We start from the raw sequence: 19,898 nt of genomic DNA on the forward strand, positions 1-19,898 counted from the left end.
GGGCAACTCATCTTTTGGTTTGAACCACTCATCTTCCCTTCAAAGCTTCTTTTATATCAAATTCAAACATTTTCATGCCCCAAGCTTACGAATTTACCACCAGCGGAAAGTTTTTTCAAACCCCAGTGAAAGACAAAAGCACAGGGCATAATGCATCATTTGCGAACAGCTATTCTGAAAAATATGGGTAGAAGACTCCTTTTGGGTAAATACAGTCATTCAAATTTCAGCTGCCGGCAGGTCATAATGCACACCCATCGAAGCCAGGAATTTAATCTCACAGTATGTTGTGCTTTTTTCATAATAGTAGTATTAATCTTTTTAAAACAACTGTTGTGCATTGTAAATGTATTTCTGAGGTAAAATTTAAATATATGATTAGATATGTTCTCTTATAGTTAAAAATGCAAATATGGAAAGGTCTCACTACAATGCAGAAGGATGATCCTAGAAGATAACAGTCTCAGGACAAAGTCCTCTACGTGCTTTAGGACAGGCTGTTTCAACCTGCACTTCCTGTGAGCACCTAATGTAAACCCTTCGGTGGTTAAGCTGAAATGAAGAAGGAAAGGAGGAGACAAAGGAGGAAGAGGAAGAGACGGTGGCTCTATCATCCCCGCTAATTCTCAAGCTTCATTCTTCTAGCTTATCAGAAATATTTGTAAATATTTTCCAGTGATAGACTTTCAAATATAGTAGGATGTACCATCACATTCTGGGGCTAAAAAAGTTAGCCAACTTCTCTGTATGTCACTTTATATACTTCTACTACTGCCTTGTAAAATGAATGAGAATCAGCAATTTCAGGGCAAAAGGTAGCTACAATTGAACAAACATATACAGATCTGACTTCAAACATCAGAACCTATCACGACGACCACGAAGCACAGGGACAGGGTGCTCTCCAGTTCTCACTCTCTCGTAAGCACTTCCGACGGGGCAGGACTGGAGGCTGGGCTGTAAGCCAGGCTTCCGCTCTGCACTGCAGCATCTCCGACCAACAAGCAGCCAGGCCCTCACCCCTTCCCAGCTGGCGGAGCTGCGCACAGAAGAGGGGACACAAGACTGAGGCCCACAGTGGCTCCCGCGCCGCATCACCAAGGCTCATCATCACCCCTCAGGCACTTGCTGAGCGTCTCCTGGCTGCTCTGGGGATACAGCTCGTCCCTGTCCTGAGGGGTCACAGCCCAGGGAGCAAGAGGCTAGTCAACGAGCCGAGGGCAATACAGGAGGTGAGAGCACAGAGGCAGGAAGCCATTGCCTGAGAGGGCCCTTGATGAGGTTCAGGACCGAAGACCTCCCCGGCTGAGGGTCCGCATGTCAGCCAGGACAGAAGGGGAAGGGGCGCCAGTGCCCAGAGCAAGCTGACAGCCTCGGGCTTCACAGGGGGTGAGGCCCCAAGGCCGTACGGAGCCGTGAGGGCTCAGGTACATCTCCGTGCTGCTGCAGCTACGCAGTGGCTTCCAAAGGTTTCTGAAGGCTTGTTAAGGAACTGTCTCATCCCTTATGACAAATGAGAATCTTTTTAGATCAATGCACTCCTCCATCCCAACTAGGAAGGAAACTTCTATGAGTCATCTGTTTGTTTGTGCCTGGGCCCAGCTGTGAAAGGTGAGCAGGGCTGCAGGACCGTCCTCGCAGGCCTGGAGAGGCCTCTGAGGCTGAGGAATGGCCTGGTGGAGTGGCAGCGACTCCTAAGCCTGCTTAGGGACGGAGTTCGGGAAGCCAGGGGACAGGACACCTGAGTACCCTATACGAGGAAGGAAAAGACTTACCGTTCATCCCTCTTGCAAGTGTCTGTCCCCCTGTCCTCTGGGGTGCACCGTAATCAGAGGCAGAAAGAAGATCAAACCAGGCACCGCATATTCCTAGATCTCACGGTGAAGTCATCATTTTCTATTCAAAAGCGCATCTAGAAAGTGTGGCAAAGTGGCCGGTCTGCAGTGTTCTCTTGGTATTTGGTCTGTGTGTGTGGAAAGAGGAAAGCTGGAGGGGTCCCTAAGATTCCCACTAGACAGTACTGTGAACAGCTCACCAATGCATTCAGTCAGGGGCAAGCCAAACTGATTATCTCTGTTTTCTCTAAAATCGATGTGAATTAACAGCATATTTAAGGGAACTCATGGGGTAAAACTACCCTTCCAATATTTTCCGCTAAGAAACCATTCAAGCTTTCAGTGAGATTAATCTACAGTGAAGCTGATGGTAGAAACATAAATGGTTGTATTTATGTACTGGTTTGATCCTGCACTGTGCTAATCTATTTCAGCATATAAATTAATAATAAGAGTCAGTGGAATAAAAGCAATTCCCCTATTTCTCCAAACTGCAATAAGCTTGCAGTTCTCTAATATTTTATTTCAAAGTACAATCACACTGAATCGTCATTTCTATGGTTTGCCGTTAAAAAGTATGACCAACCAAAATAAGGAGAAGAGTTAACAGAAGTAACCAACATTTTTCTTGACTATGGTTACAATATTTCTCTCAAATATTCTTTCAAATAATCCTGAAACTCCAACTCAGGTTAAATAAAAGGCCAAAAGGTAAAAGAAAAGAAACTCAGATGAGATTTATCTTTCCCTGATTAATGCAGACTGCTGAGTTTCTGTCACATGTGTACTGACATAAAAACTGGGATTCATCTGACAAGTACAGGTTTCTGGTAACTGACTACACTGCTGAGCTGAATGAATAAGCATTTTCGGAACTCTAATGGAAAACTGATGAACTCATAAAAGTGCCAACAAAAGATCAAGATGAAAAAAAAGTGATTACACGGGACTGAGTGAATTGATGAGGATGATTATAATTTTTGTGACTTTCTGTTGGAATAAAAAAAAAAAATCCCACAAGGACTCAGGGGCAAAAAATATACAAATCAATTTTCACTGCAGAGTAAAGGAGCAGTTACAGTGGAGGATTCCTGGACTGAATGTCAATATTATGACACAGTGCGAGTGTGTGAGTGTTTGGTAACTGCAGTCATTGTTGCTTTTGTTGTGGCCAATCCATTTACAATGCTTGGTGTCAGTTTATTCATCTCTTGTAAAAATAAAATACAGTGTGTGTGTGTGAGTTGTGAAAAAAAAGAAACAACACAAAACTGGAACTCAAAAGATACCTAAATGATGAAGGTTTAATTTTAGACCAGGAAAATTACATGGGAAAAGAACTTCTTAAGAATATCTAAATTCAAATAGACAAGGCCTATTGATTTCAGCAAAGTTACAAACCATAAAGGTTTCTCAAAGAGAAGTACTCGTACATCACAGCAGCTTAGAGCAAGGGCTCAGGAGCCAGACTGCCCAGGCTCAAACCCCAGCTGTACCCTGACCAGCGCTGTGAGCTTGGGTAACTCAACCTCCTACACCTGAGTTTCCTACAAAATAATGAAATTATCTCAAAGTTTCATTAAAACAAATGCACTGTTAAGATAATGAATATGAAAGCCACAAAGTGGGAGAAAATATTCTGGTTACATGTATCTTGAAAAGATTTGAAGTCAGATTATATAAAGAATGCCTACGACTCAATGACAGGACAAAGAAAACAAATAAAATGAGCAAAAGGCTTGAACATGCACTTCACAAAGGAAGAAATACCAATAGCTAACAAGCACACAGGAAAGTGCTAATCTCATCTGACATTAGGGACTATAATGGCTAAATTGAAAAAGACAGACAACACTGAATGTGGGCAAATACGTGTTGCAACTGCAACCATCCTCCTCCATCACTGGTTAAGGGTGTGAAAATAGTACAGCCACCTGAGAATAAGGTTTGGCAATTTCTTATAAAATTAAACACCTACTCAATGACCCAGAAATTCCAGGCCTAGATATTTCTTTGAGAGAAAAGAAAGCAAATGTCCACGCAAATCACTTCACATGAACAGTCACAGTGGCATTAATTCTAATACCCTAAACTGAAAACAACAGAGACGACATCAATAAAAATGAACAAACTGATAAACTCAACACCGTGGAGGAGTTTCGCAGACATCATGCTGGGTGAAAGAAACTTTGCCTGTATTATGTGATCCCCTTTATACGAAATTCAACACAGGCGAACCTAATCTATGTGAAAAGAAATCAGAAAAACGGTTGCTGCGGGGGTAGAGATTGACTGGAATGGACATGAAGAAATTTGATGGAGTGAGAGAAACGTTCCCTTTCCCGAGCGAGGTGGTAGTTGCATGCGTTTATACATTTGTCAAAACTCATTGACTTGTACACTTAACATCTGTGAATTTCACAGTTTACAAATTTTACCTCAACCAAAAGTCCTTAAGGCATACATGTGCCCGTTGTCTCAGAAACTGAGACACTCCTTTGTCAGTCACGGCCTCCAGCTGCTTTAGATCAATGACTGGCGTCTACCCGCAGGGTCACTGGCACTTTAAAGACACACTCTCCTCTACTATTATGCTAATGAGATTGCCCATGCGCTACTGAACTTTTGAGCCTATTGCCATTTAACTCTTCAGGTGTATCTTATCTCCCAGTCAGATGGATGAGTCAACAAGATTATACTTCTATTTGTACTACTAGGACTACTACCTACCAATTATTGAGTATTTACTGCATACCAAGGAAGACATGTTTTAATAAATAATATCTCAGGAATTCCCACGACAACCCCAACAGATAGGTCATATTTTTTAATGCCCATTAGACAGGTGAGAAACTGAGACAGAAAGTGATTACGTAACTCATTCAAGATCACACTGATAGGTAAGTGGTAGAGTCAAGGTCAAACACCTCTGTCCCTAATTAATTCCACCACCACGCTGTTGGCCTACTGCCCGTTTCAGAACGTAAACTAAAGGTGAATAGAAATACAATTGCATAATTAAATATCAACATTAGTGTTGGCAAGTTTTATATCAAGGGGAGTGGTTCATGTTTCTGTTTCAAAATCCGTAAAATATACAGACAAATATCCCCCTTACCTGAGATGAAGCTACGTGAAGGTAAGATTTATAGAAAAGCAGTTAAAGATAATCAGTGCCATAGCTAAATATTCCCTGCAGGGAGCATTCAATGGATAGGGTAAATTGAGATACAGAAAAGAATATATATATGATTTCCTACAAGCCAAATTACATTAACACACCTATACTACAGAAAAACTACTACTATGTAGCTGATTGAAAACTTACATCATTCAGGAAAGATGAAAAAAAAAAATTGGGAGAAAACTGGCTGCATCTGACTCCAATCTTCTAAGAGTTGCTGAGCACAAATTGGAACTCACTGTGGTAGCAAAAAAGGCATTTTCCAAGTTACTAAACACCCATTTTTAAAATTAAAACACAAATGCAAGTACAGATGAAACAAAACAAAATGATCTCTCTATACATAAACGTATTAGGAAATGATTAAACTCTAAACATTAATGATGACTTTGCTTTATCTAGAGCTAACATTTTCTTAATGTTAATGAGATCCAGGTATGATTCTTTAAGTACGCGTGACTTAAAAACTATCCTCTCTCGCCATGGTTGCAAACTTTATTAAAGCAGGAACTGGTATTTCTTATATCTGTATTATCTCTAAAGCAGTAAGCACAATTTTCTTACAGTCAATGTGTTTAAGCTAATAGGCACATAAAAATCTCAACACCATCAGTCATTAGGAAAATGAAAATCAAAATCATAATGAGATAACCTATCCCAGACCACCCACTATCATGGCTATTATCAAAAAGACAAATAATAACAAGTGTTGGCAAGGATATAGAGAAACTGGAACTCATACACTGCTGGTGGGAATATAAAATGGAAACAGTCTATCAGCTCCTCAAAGTGATAAGCATAGAATTATCATGTGACCCAGTAATTCCACTCCTAGGTACACGTCCAAGAGAAATAAAGACACATGTTCACACAAAAACTTGCGCATGAACATTCACAGCAGCGTTAGTCATAACAGCCAAAAGGTGGAAACAACACAAATGTCTATCAAGCAATGGATGGACAAACAATGTGTGGATGGATAAACAATGTAATATTATTCAGCAGTAAAAAGAAAAATATATGATACATGCTGCAAGAGTGGCTGAACCTTAGAAACATGAGCTAAGTGGGAGTGGCTAGTCACAGAGAATCATATGGTCTATGACTGCATTAATATGAATGTCCAGAATAAGGCAAATCTTTACAGACAAAGTAGATCAGTGGTTACCTGGGGACAGATGAGCAGAGCAGGGAGAGGGAAGAGGACGACAAGAGTGCGCTCGTAGGTACAAGGTTTATTTGGGAGGTTCAAAAATTAGTGTATGGTGATGGTTGGACAACTCTGTACACATTAAAAACTTTGAATTTACACTTCAAACAGGTGGATTTTATGGCCTTAAATTATCTCAACGAAGCTGTTAAAGTAGCATGTTTAGGGAATAATAACAATAGCTCTTTGTGCTAAGCATGTTAAGTACTATCATTTTCACTGCTTTACAGATGAGGAAACTGAGGCACAGAAGGGGCAAGGATGTGCCCAAGGTACACAGCTGGGAAGTGGCAGAGGCAGGGCTTGTGCCCAGGGAACTTCATGCAAAGTTTGTGCTCTCACCCACTCTGCCTTACAGTCTCCTAAAAAGAGCCAGTTTCTGTCTGTGGGTGTCAGCAGTGGTCAGTGCGCAGAAGGAAGGGGAGGGAAACTGGAGGGGACATAGGAGAGGACAACAGGAGAAGAACGGAAGGTCAGTTGGCTTAAGTTTGGACATACTTTTTTTTTTTTTTTTTTGCGGTACGCGGGCCTCTCACTGTTGTGGCCTCTCCCGTTGCGGAGCACAGGCTCCTGACGCGCAGGCTCAGCGGCCATGGCTCACGGGCCCAGCCGCTCTGCGGCATGTGGGATCTTCCCGGACCGGGGCACGAACCCGTGTCCCCTGCATCGGCAGGCGGACTCTCAGCCACTGCGCCACCAGGGAAGCCCTGGACATACATTCTTGAAAACCAGAAGGATCTCTCTCCCCTGCAGACAGGGGGACCTCTTTGCAAAAAGATCTTGGGCAAGGCTGATGGATTCAATTTGAGAATAAGAAGGAAAACCATCATGAGAAGGTGTCTTCAAAGTTTTCTTCAAAATAATCATGTTCTAAACAAGTAGAATTATGAAAACATGAGCTGAGTACTTTCAGAGCCTCCAAGCTCCCTGAGTAAACAAAGCAAGATTCAAGGAAAGGGGCAGCAGACCCATAGCCATTGCCCACTGGGAGCACATGCCATTCCCAGACCTGAAGGGCAAAAGAAGGGAGGCATGGCCTGGTGGAGACAGTCTACACTGTCCCCGGGTCCTCTACACTCAACAGGGAGGCCCAGGGGCAACGGCTGGCAGGTAGAAATAACTGAAGGCAAATGCCCCTTTCAAAAGCCCTGAGGTGCTGAGAAAAAAGCATTACTACACAAGCATGTTCTTAATGTCAAGAGATAAGCCTTAAGATGAGTAAGACTTCTCAAAATAGTACCTAGACCCTAGCCTGCTGTCACAGATGCTGAATCACCTAAACTACCCTCCCCAACAGTAAGACCGAGGTAGGACTCTCTACCGCGGCCTCACCAAGTTCCAGCTGCCACACTGCTTTCCAACCATGTTTTACAGATGAGTTCTCTCTCCCCAGGTGACTGGCTCAACTCCCCGGCTGCCTGTGGACGGAAGGCGGGCAGGAGGGAACAGACTCTAGGTTGCTCGCCCCCCACTGGCTACTTTTCACCTTCACCCCAAGGATATCGATAAGCAATGAGTTAGAAACCCCGTGCCAACCCAGCTAGTGTTTCAAAGTACACCGTAAGCAGATGCTTTCAAACTGCCACATAAAACATCTAAATGGTGGCAATCTAAGCTGTTTCTAGAGGTGCGATTTAGCCCAGTTCTTCTTTGTCTAAAGCAGTGACATTTACCTAAACAGGGCTTCCACAGCAGGACTCCCCGAGCTCCACCAGCCTGCTGTGCATTACACAATGGCATGGAAAGGAACGTCTGGTAGCAGTTCAGAAAGGAAACAGAATACCAAGATAAGTAAACAGAGGAAAAAATCCAGCTTAGGAAAAAATAAATAACCTTCACTGGGCAGAATTCAGCAGCAGCAATATACAACCAGCATCATGAAAATGGCGCGAGAATGACCAGGAGGTAGAGAGAAAGAAAAGGACAGTAAGTGGAGTTATAATTATCTGGACTATTAAAAGCCTTAAAATAGAGGCAGTTTCTCAGAGTTCCAAAGCTTGGACCTTGAATGCGCCTCCTCATTTTGCAAGGATTCTGTTACGCTCAAATGTTTGCATGTAAGGGGGAGGGGAGGGGGGGTGGCAGTTATATTTTAAATGGCATGTAATCTTTTTACAACAGATAGCTGACATTTTATAGTGCGACATCATTTTGATTTCAAACTGTTGGGTGATTCTTATAATGACTTGAGGAGCTCTAAGGAAGTAAAGTATCAGCAGGTGGTCAGTCAAATAGAAGTTCCTCACTCCACAGGCAGTAATCAGGTTGAAATACTTCCTCCATTACTTCCAAAAATAGAGCAGAGAGTGATACACAGGCCTTCCCGGTTTCAAAACTGTAATTTCCACAAATGATAAAAATACACTCATTTGTTTCTATATGAAACCATCAATAGACTTGTTTGTAATCTGTGTCAGGGCATCTAAGAAAAATAGCTTTGGGGGGAAATTCATTTAAATCATTGCCTCTCAAACTTTGGGCCCCAAATCTGATACTAAATCTGATCCTAATATGCCTACAAAAGTTTGAGAATCACCCATTTAAAGGTTTCTCTCCTTTTGCACACATTTTGCAAACATTTAAAAACTGAGCTTCATGTTTCAAATTTTTAAAAAACCCAGCAATATATGTACATCCCAGCATGCCCATGTGTGCACGGACACACACACACACACACACACCCCCAAATGGGTGCAGAGATTACGAATAGCTTCCAGTGCTGTGGCCTCATCATGAACATGCACCCTTTTTATCCATCAGCGCACAGTAGGCCCACTGCAAATTCTACCAAGAAATACACACCAAAAAGGCATTCAGTGCATGTTCTTTCAACGGAGGAAGCCCCAGTCATTACTGTGACTTGTTTTTCTGAATGTCAGTACGAGCAGCCAGTGCACAATACTTCTTTAATTTTATGACTTTCACACCGTGCCCAATGCCAAGGCCTCTGGGCAAACACATAAAGGACATCCAGAAAGGAATTAGTAACGGTAAGGCTTCCCCTAGGTGGTCAGTGACCCTCCCCATGTCAATCAGATGAAAGCACTGAATTAACAGCCAGGTCCTGCCATACCCGGCAGGCTCCGAACAGTTTTAAAAGGGTCTATTGGGAGGTTTCAAAAACTTAGGTCCTGGCACTCAGTATTATGACGCTGCAAAAGGAAACGGGTAATCTTTACGGTAATTGTCATCTAAAATATAAAAGCCTTAAGGATAAAGGTCAAGACTTTGCATTGCCTGTAAGTTGGTCTGAGCTGCCTTCCTCAGAACTGTACAACTCTAAAGTCAAAATGTTAAAATACAGAGCTCTAACTTTAAAAAAATAGCCAAATGTGATTAAAGAATGATTGTAATACAACCATGGTTCTCAACTTTGGAAGTACATTAGAATCTCCTGGGGAGTTTTAAAAAATGCTGATACCCAGGCCACACCCCAGACCAAGTAAATCTGAAGGCCTGGGAGTGGGGCCCAGGCATCAGCGTTTTCAAAGCTTCCCTTGTGCTTTTATTGTGCAGCTGAGGCTGAGAACAGCTTAAAGGAAGTGAAGGATGTCACACACCATTAAGTGAAGGATATCACACACCATTATTTGACACTAGCGGTCTTCCCCAAACTATGTTTAGACTTTCAATTTTAATTAATAGAACTCTGCTGCTCAAAGCAAGAAATCACTGTGACTCAGTGACTTCAAACTTATTAATATTCATTTTTTAGAAGCGAAACAGAATATTTTCAATTATCAATTCACTCTTTCATTAAATTTGTTTCATTAAATTTCATTAAATTTGTTATATAATTTAAAAATAGTAAATATTCAAAAGAAAGGCAAAGGAAACAGAAACAGGGAAGGAGGTAAAAAAGTCTAAATCGATCCTTTTTTTTTTTTTACTTCAAACCAACCAGAATTCAGAATTCAAGAAACAGGATTTGCTTCTACTTCAAATCCACTGAAGTTCAGGTTTTACTCAGGAGTACCTGTAACAGGGGAAGAAACTGAACAAGTACCCTCACAGTTCTGGGAGCAGAGCCTGAAGCTACCTGCTACGAGCTCTACATGTCAGCTGTAGTCTTCAATTTTATAAACCCATGCATAGTTTATTTACCCTCTATCCCATAACATACTTATGCCAACATGAAAACAAACTTTCTACTCCGTATCACTTTTGTGTATATCCTGGCATAGCACCATATAACTAGTTCCAGAAGCATACGATTCTGGCTAAGCGGAGACTGTGATGAGCACAAAGACTGAGGGTGTGGAGAATCAAAAGATTCCATTTATCCATACTTTTTGTATTGCTCAAATAGTACAGTTATTCAAGAGATTTTGATGCAAATAATATTACATTGTCTTCCAAAAACAGCGGTCACAGCAGCTGACACTAATAATATATGTAAAAACTGGAAGAAGACATTCTGGCTGTGGAGACAGTGTTAATGACCAAGAAGAGTCCAGGCACTGATGTCCAAGGGCCACGCTAACTCGGTGAGCAAGTCTGTTCATCCCTGAGTCTCGGGATCCGCAAAACGGGGCTAACAACTCCCACCCCGCAGAGTTGTGAGAGTTAAGTGAGGTGATATCTGCACAACAACTGTTATCGAATATCTGTACAAAGTAACTCCTGTCCTTCACATCTGATTCACTGTCCCCTGTCAGGAAACTAAAACCCCAAATGAAGAGGAAGCTTCTTTTGTAGTTAAGTGACAACTTCAAAATCATTTTTGACAAGCAGAAGCCATGGGAAAATGACCATGAAGAGAAAGGAGAGCAAATCAAACGCATGCTTTGATTCCTTTATTTCTTTGGTTTGGATCATCCAGAAGAGCGATCCAAAGAGCTTTGCTTTTTTCTCAAGTTTCTCTCATCTAGTAAATTACTTTATTCTAGAACACAGCAAGAAGAAACTAAATCAACGCAACACAGATGCTGATAAAACCTGATCAATTTTAAATGAATAATTCAATCAGTGAGGTGTCCAAAAGGTTTCACTAAACCTTTTTCAACATCTTTCTCACACTTAGCATGAAGTCATGGCTGCAAGGACTTTCATCACCTCGACAGAGAACCCAGGACTCATGACCCAGGCCATGCACCTGCCCAGCACATCCACCTCCTCACACAAGTCACCAAAGAAAAACTCAGTGCTTTGAGTCAGGGGCCTTTTATAAGTGAATTTTCTTGGCTAGAAGCTTTTCCTGTGGGTTGTGTTTTGTTTTTTTTTTTCTAATTAACCTGTCATAAAATAAAAATACAAAACTGTTCAATATAGACTTCACTCATTAGTGTATTACTGAAATAATGTTTTACCTTAAACAAAGCTACTGAGTATCTGCTGACTAAAGATAAATACTGCTGGAAATATGCTGTTATTGATCTAATGCTATAAATCCCATAGCTGGACTTTTCACCGAGTCTCTCTTTACCTAAATAACAGGTATACTTTGCTTGAAGGAACCTTATATGTGGCCAGCAAGTCAGATTGGGACAAGTCACTTAATTTCTCTGCAAATCGGCTTCCTTATCTGTAAGATGAGAATAAGAGAGTAAAGGACACCTGGATCCCTAAAAACTGACTTAAGCTTCCTTTAAATGCTTGAGATCCCTTGTACATTTGAAATAAGATTCAATTTACAAAGAACTGATTTACCCACAGCTTTTTAAGAGCAATTCTACATTGGCATAGACATAAGTTTATTGGATCAATGAACCACCCAACACATTTTTATTGAATATTTAGTACATGGAAAGCACTGTGTCAGCTACAGAGGAGAAGACAGGGACCCTGCTCTGGAGGAGCTCACTCCTAACTGGAATGTGGAGATCTGATGTGCACACATGGAAACCTAGGTCACCATCCAAGGAAGGCCATGGAGGAATGTGACAGTTAATTTCATGTGTCAACTTGACTGGGCCAAAGGATGCCCAGATAGGTGGTTCAACATTATTTCTGGGTGTGTCTGTGAGGGTCTTTTGGGAAGAGATGAGCATTTGACATGGCAGACTGAGTAAAGATGGCCTTTCTTGCTGTGGGTGGAGATCATCCAATCCATGGAGGGCCTGAATAGAACAGAAAGGAAGAGGAAGGTTGGATTCAGCCTCCCTCTGCCAGACTGCTGAGCCAGAACATTGATCGTCTGTCCTCTGCACTCCTACAGTTCTCAGGCCTTAAGACTCAGGCTGGAATCGACACCATCGGCCCTTTCCTGGGCCTCCAGCCTGCAGATGGCACACTGTGGGACTTCTCAGCCTCCGTATTCACGTCTCTGTCTCTCTCTCTCTCTCTCTCTCTCTCTCTCTCCTCTTGTTATATTCCATTGTTTCTGTTTCTATGAAGAGTTCTAATACGAGCAGCAAATGCTGAAGTTCTCAAGCCCTCTAAAGCCCCTCTGACACCCATTCCCTGTCATCTCCTTCCTCTGCTCCCTCCCTTCTTCTCTAAGTTTGGCATCAGTCTGACTTAAATTCTCAATCACTTCCTCTTACCTAGGTCCACGAGCAGAGCGTGTGTTAGGGATTAGCCGTTGTGTCTGGACCCATAACCAGCCCTTTCAACATGATTTCACACACGCCCAAGAATCACCCCCTTGACGGAATGTCAGTCCATGCCCAGCACGCCAATCCCCAAATCTCTGCAATGGGCTCCCCACCCTCTCCTCCTCCTCTACCTCCTTCTGCTACACCCAGCAGTTATGCCACTGCTTCGCCACAAGGCCAGCTAACCCTATTTGGACCCTCACTGCTTTAAAAAAAACACATCTCCCGTGGAACCCTTATCACACTGACTGTCCAGCAGCTTCTCCAGCCCATGGCCCCTCTCTGCCGCCTCCACTGAGTGCTTCCCCGCTGCCTACACAAACAGTAAGAATCCCCCATGACATCCAGATGACAGCTAAGGTTACTCTGTCCTTGGACACTGTAATCAAAGTGCTTCTGCCGTCCTCTCCCACGTACTGTGGGAAGTCCAAATCCCTCCTCAATTTTGCTGCTAATCTCTAAGAGACAGGCTCTCAAGGTCACATCAGCTGGGCACACTTGCTCCGGCTGACAGCTGCTGGCCCCCAGCTGGGCACTTCTGCTGATGCGTGCTGACCCGGTAGAAAGTAGCCCTTTTTTCTCCGCATGACTTTAATTCCTCCTCTCCCTGCTCCATCCTGCCCAAGACACTGGCCCAAGGCGTTCTGTGCACGGTGCACGTCACTGACAGGGCAGCAGAGCAGTGGCGCTGCCGTCTCCCTCCCTAACGACTCCGCTTCCGTTGTACTCAGGCCTCTCTTCCAGGCCAGTCCCACCCCCAAAGTCAATTCCCCCCACTTTCGTTAGCACAGCAATACAGCTCTCGTCCACCCAACCAGTTGTGGAGCCCATATGTGCATACCCAAAAGTTCACTCTTCTTTCTTCTAAAACAAAGAGCCACAAACTCTGTTTCCTTTAGCAACAAGGGAATGGCAGAGGCCCTGCAATGTCAGTTTTCCTTCTAATCCCTGAGCCACCGATCTCTAAAGGTAGAGAAAAACAGATTTCTCCAATGACGAAAATTATACCACATCTTTAGAGGCAGAAGTGGCTATAATCTGTTTTGCTTTTAGTTTGCTTTTTCCCCCGTTTCATCTATCTTCCCTTTCCTCAACCCAGATGTACCTTCTAGCTACCATCCTCCTCCCCTCCACTACCCAACTTCCAGGCTTAATGCCACCCCTGGCAGCACCCGCTGCACCCGCCGGGAACCGTGATTCCACCACTGTGTGACCCCCGGAGTCCAGGGCCCTGGTCCCCTCCGTCATCAGGACACGTGCTCTTCAGTGTTCTCAGGGGCTCCACACCCCGCTCCTGCTTCTGCGGTCATCCTCTCTCTCAAGAGCGTCTCACCCTCTCCCTTTCCACGCCAAGACAGTCCCACCTCTCACCTTTTTCTGCTCACCCACCCCCATATGCAGTCTATACCACCATCTTTTTATTAATCGTCTCTGAGAGACCTCCCCCAAGTCCTTTCCTCTGGCTCCTCTAGTCCCAGTTCTGAGTTACCTCATCAACTACCTGCTGGGCATATCCTCTCCTCCTCTCTCCTTCTTGTGCTCTGTTGGTCTAGACTACTGCAAGGCTGGTCATCCTTGGTGCTTGGTGCCCTAGCCCAGCCCAGCCCAAGCAGCCATCACACTGTTTCCCAAAGTGAGCCCTGTGAAACACTGGTCTCGAATGCGCAACAGAAACAGGATTCTGCCTTTGCCCAGGTCCTCCAGAAAGAAGAGCCTGAGGCAAGAATTAAGTGCTGACATTTTATTTGCACAGTGCAAGCTAGGTCAGAGGATGTAGAGAAACAGAGACCTGAGGCAAGGAGAGATGTAAAGTACTGGGTCGCCCCAGAGGCTGTGATGGCACAGACTCAAAGACGCCAGCTCACTTGGCAGACATGTCCAGGTACGTGTGACTTCTCTGAAAAGTTCTCAGGAGAAGCATACCATGGAACAGACTGTGAAGAGACAAAGGACAGGAACTCCACCAGCCCAGCTCCCTCCCAACGCCTACTGATCAAGATTAACCTCTTGGGAAGCTAACTCCCCCAGAAAGTCCAGGTTGCATCACCCCCACCCCTTGGTCGCCCCATCAGGAACACTGTCATGAAGCATTTTACCCAAGGCCAGGAGTGGAGGGGCAACTGAATCAGAATGCAGCCCAGACAGAGGGCCAGGCGCGGCTGGGGCAGGGAGTTCCTGGCAGAAGACAGAAGGAGGCAGCCAAGGGAAACCAACAAGGTGCTCCTGGCTTGTGTCCCACTCAGGTTTATGGTCCAAGACATTTGAAATGGCACAAAATACATCCTCCATCCAGAAAGTCACAAAGCATATTGAAGGCACGAAGCAATCTTATAATAAAGACCTGCTTATTTCCCAAACTTAATTAAAGCACAGAACCTTTTTTTCTCACAACACTCCAAACTACGTTCAAAAAACATCCTTTGGAAAAATTATTCAACTCAGTTTACTTTTCTTGCTCTATAAAATTTAGAAACTTCTCCACCATCAACCACTTCAGACCACCATTTGGTTCCTCCCGGGATGGTGAAGGATGGCCGGTACCTGACCCCAAACCAGGGTTCCAGCGTATTACTTAATAGACTGCTGGCATTGAACCTTCACTCCAACCAGACTAGACTTCCCAGGGCTCCACAGGCCCCATGCTTTCCTCTGTCCTTTACAGCCCCTCCACCGGAAATGCCTGCCCCACCTTCTATCTACTGCTGAATGAATCTGCTGTCCCAGATGCCCCCTTCTCTGTGCCATTTCCTCTGATCTTGCAGGTAGATGTGGTCTTCCCACCTGTGCCTTCCTCTGCAAAGCATACCTCTCAGAGGGCACTTAGGACTCTCCGCCTCCCATTTTAGTACTTATTTCCCCTTTCAAAGTGTAGAGGTTCAAGGGCCAGAGAATGGTTGTATGTTATTCATTTCTGTATCTTAAGGAGACCCCCAAGTGGAGGGTCTTGCACATAATAGCGACTCAGTGAATGAATCAGAAATAAGTGTCATAAACTGGATAGAAACAGCCTCTCAAAGACAAATACAGATGTGGATTCCAGTGTTTTAAGCTCCTCGCATACTTCTAGTGAGGGACTGCCGACTCTCCTTGTGTTTTAACTGTTCTAAACAGAATCTTATTTCAAGGTAAGTAAAATATCCTTTATGAATCAGTCACCTTTAAGAGCAATTTGGCGCAAGAAGAGGAAAGTTTCTAAATGGTAACATAATAAACTGAAAACCTGTTTACTGAGAAAGCAGTTTACTCCCCGAAAGACGGCAAGAACTGCCAGGTTTACATACCCTCAGGCGTAACTGAAGATCCTCATTAGACTGAGAGCTGTGAACAGTCATGCTGATGTATGGCCCACATGGCTATGGTCAGGGACCGAATGGAAGCGACAGCCAGAGGCTTGGAGAACGTTCACACCCATTTGTCCAGAGTCTCCAGCTTGAGTTTCTTTATCAAAATGTTTTCGATCCCCCACTCCCACCCCCTCGCCCTGCTTAGGCCTCAGTAACAGAAGCGGGACCTCGGGAGTACAGTCTCCCTCAGGCTCCTGGATTCCCGAATGCACACCCACTACCCCTGCAAGTCCCTTATTACCTGCCACGACCTGCCATGTGTGTCTTCCTCCCCAGCGCGGCTGAGGTCCTGGATAATAAAGTCCTTGCCACGTTCAGGCCACAGAGCTACATGAGAAAGAGGACGCTGGAAAAATGGGAGGGAGGGCTGGGCTGGGCACGGCTAAAGGCCTACCAGAGACCGAAGGAACTCTGCTTCCTTCACTGCACAATCAGATCAAGGACCAGAATGGAAGGACTAGCCTTGATACTACTTTCATAAAGCCTCCCTTTTAGGGGAAAATAATGCAAACTACAGGAAAAAAAAATAAGATGAAATCAAGAAAAAGGGAGGGGAAGGAAAAGAAAGGCACCTCACCACCTCCCTCGTCAATATAAGGTGAATCAAAAGGATCCATCTGACCACTTCTCTTGCTCTTTCTTCCTCTGATCATTTCTCTATAGCCTGAGATTTCCTTTAAACTGAATTAATCAAGGCACTCACTGCAAGCCTCTTTGTTGTGTGGACATATTAGGGGTCGCCTGGGAACACGGAAAATGAGGAAATTACCGACTCTGCCCTCAAGAAGCTTGTGACGTGGTTGTGGGACGATACAACCAAATGAAAATTTAATGTGAGCCAGGTCCCTCATTAGTAAAATAGGGAATATGCTTTCCCTGAGGCTGCAAGAATGAAATGCTCAGTTTATTTCAACTGAACCCAACAGACATAGAACGCTCTCAGCATGGGGTCTGACACAGAGAGAGATCAGTACATAGCAGGAGAATGAGAGACTCCCGTGGGGGCTACGCAGAGGGACGGAGACCTCCAAGAGGACCTGGCGCACAGAAGGTCACACTTGAGGCGGGAGTGGCTGCAGTGTGGGAGCCGGGAGAGCATGAAGGACCCTACCCTGCACACCAAGCCCCAGGAGCCCGAGGGCCTGCGCCGTGCCTCAGCGAAGAGCTCTGCAGTCAGACGGCCTGGATCAGGCTCATACCAGGACCTGCTGGTTGGGGACCCTGGGCTGGGCACCCTTCTCTCCCAGCCTCCTCCTCCTTGTCTGTAAAATGTGCAAGTAACGGCACCAGCCTTGGAGCTGTTATTACTGCCATGATTGTTACTAGGACTAGATGATGATTTGTAGAGAAGTGTAAGGAAGGGAAATGCCAAGCCGGTCTGTGGGTGTTGCAGGGGATCTAGGATTCTAGACGCAGGAGCCTCTGGACTTGCTGTGGAACGGGCTCAGGGGCGGGTGAAACCGTCCCGCAAGGCCAGTCCCCAGGGGCACTGACACGCGGCCCCGTCTCTGAGGTGGACTGGACACGAGGACTCAAGTCAGGAGGTGGCTACAAAGGCACCAAGGAAAGACGACGAAGTCCGTCCGCAGCGGGTACATGCAAACAGATGCACACCAAGTCTACCCTCTGCTCAGATGCCCACCAGCTACCTGGGAAATTAATGTGCGCTTCCCCAGAGGCAGGTGTAGACAGTCCCAACAAACAGCAGCTGACTTCCGCTTTGCAGACACTACGTATATAGTTTAAGTACACACCTTCCACCTGCATCAAGGAAGCATCAGGAACAAACTGTAGAAGCTCTAGTTTCCGGGGCAATAAAGAAACACTGTTTTTAGTTTGTTCACATGGGCTTAAAGCAGACAAAACACAGCCACATACATGACCGTGCACAGTTCACACAGATGTAAGTCATGTCTCCTACACGGGAGAAAACTGGTAGAATTGATTACGACTTGCTCTTTTCTAGCAAGTTAAAAGATCCTGACTGCTTTACTACAGTGCAACCCTAGTATCCAAGTAAAGGAGTTATTTGCTGGATAGCTGAGGGCGTGGTATTCATTAACTGCATCAGTTCCCTCAGAGGCCACCATATTAAGACACCAGGGATCTCCCGTTGTCACCACTGCCACCCGGCTGCCCAGTGGGGATTCTCTGCTCGATGTCTTCTGCGCTTGCTCACTGGTCCCCCAAGGAAGACGCAGGCTTTCTCTAACCAGGCAACAGGCTGCCTACCTGCTCCAGATGCCCCCAGCTAGTTCAGAGTCAGACCCCAGGTGCCTGGTGTAATTTCAGAAGCCTGCACCTGAGGCAGGACACCACCTGCTCTGTAAACAGTGGTGACCCCAAGAGACCTACCTACTTGGGGGTGGTGGACATGAAAAGAGAAGTCTGAACAGCACAGCATGACCATTCTACATTGTTCATAATGACCTGTGAGCGATCCAAGGTACAACTGGTTTCATAAAAAACTGTGCTGAGAGTTGGAAATGGTAGGGTACCTGTCACTAACTACAATTTTAACTCTCTTCTGAAATGTAAAGTCAGATTTGTGATTTTCCTCATTTTTCCCTTTCTTTTCTCTTTACCTTTGAACATGGTCCAGGTAAACAAACACATTCATAAGAGGAGCAGGTACACCGAATCACTGCTGACCTGGGTCACATGGGGTACAACTGAGCAGAGAGGAATGGCTCCATCTCCTATTTCTCTTGGCTATTCACAGGCCTACCTCTGGAGCTTGCACCTTTAATAGAAAATAAATAATAGATTTACAGCCTCCTGGTTTGTAACAAGACAATGCTATTGTGCTTTGGGTTTCAATGATACATGATAGACTGGGAAGTTTGTTTTTAATTCATTCCCGTAGCTTTAAAGAACAAAGAAAGCTTGATGGGTTTGAATGCTATTAATAAGATGATCCCCCAAATTTTCTCTAAACAGAGTTATTGCCTTTACTAAGACGGTCCCTTTGAAGCTCCTACCTAATGGAATTTTATTGTTTGTCTCTAGATTCTTCTTGATCTTGAAATATCAAAAGCCAGCTGAAACCACTATTTATAGCCTATGTGGGGGTTTTCCTCCAGAAAATGTATAAATGTATTCTTTTAGCTTAAATAAACATATTAAATGAGACGTTGCTATGGACTAAATGTTTCTGTCCCCCCAAAATTCGTATGTTGAAGCCCTAACCCCCCATGCAATGGCATTTGGAGATGAGGCCTTTGGGAGGTAATTATGATTAGGTTAAGTCATGAGAGCGGAGTCCTCATGAGAGACAGCTGAGAGCCTGTGCTTTCTCTACTCTCTCTCCTTCCCCGCCACGTGAGGACACAGCAAGAAGGTGACCGTCTGCAGGCCAGGAAGAGAACTCTCACTGGGAACCATACTGGCCAGAAAATTGATTTTGGATTTCAAGCCTCCGAAACTGTGAGAAATGTGTTGTTTAAGCCTCCCAATCTATAGTATTGTGCCATGGAGCTAGAGCTAAGACAAATGTCAATTCAAACTTAAGGATTTGTCTTCTGAGAGGCAAAGGGGGCGTTTTTTGGGATCCTCATGAGTGTAAAGCAGCGATAATTCAAACAACCTGGAGGGCGCTGGAAGGAGCAACTCAGAAAATTACTCTCCTGCACTTGGAGATAAAGTGGCTCCAACATGACAGCTCACACTCAGACGTTTTCTATAATCCAGAGAAAGTGCCTTTCACATTATTAATCTATGAGCCTGATAACTGCTTCTTTTCTCAGTCCTAGAACTCTAACTTATTCATCTCAGGAGACTTTCTTTCCA

General features: G+C 44.5%; 1 protein-coding gene across 1 annotated transcript in view; it reads right to left on the reverse strand.

Annotated features, from left to right (window-relative positions):
• The window catches only part of SDK1 (sidekick cell adhesion molecule 1), a 653,415-nt gene that overhangs the window by 372,608 nt on the left and 260,909 nt on the right, over nucleotides 1-19,898 (reverse strand). The window lies entirely within an intron of this gene.

The sequence above is a fragment of the Monodon monoceros genome, unplaced genomic scaffold, assembly GCF_005190385.1.
Source record: "Monodon monoceros isolate NGI ecotype Baffin Bay Population unplaced genomic scaffold, NGI_Narwhal_1 Super_Scaffold_13, whole genome shotgun sequence".
In the NCBI taxonomy this organism is placed as follows: domain Eukaryota; kingdom Metazoa; phylum Chordata; class Mammalia; order Artiodactyla; family Monodontidae; genus Monodon; species Monodon monoceros.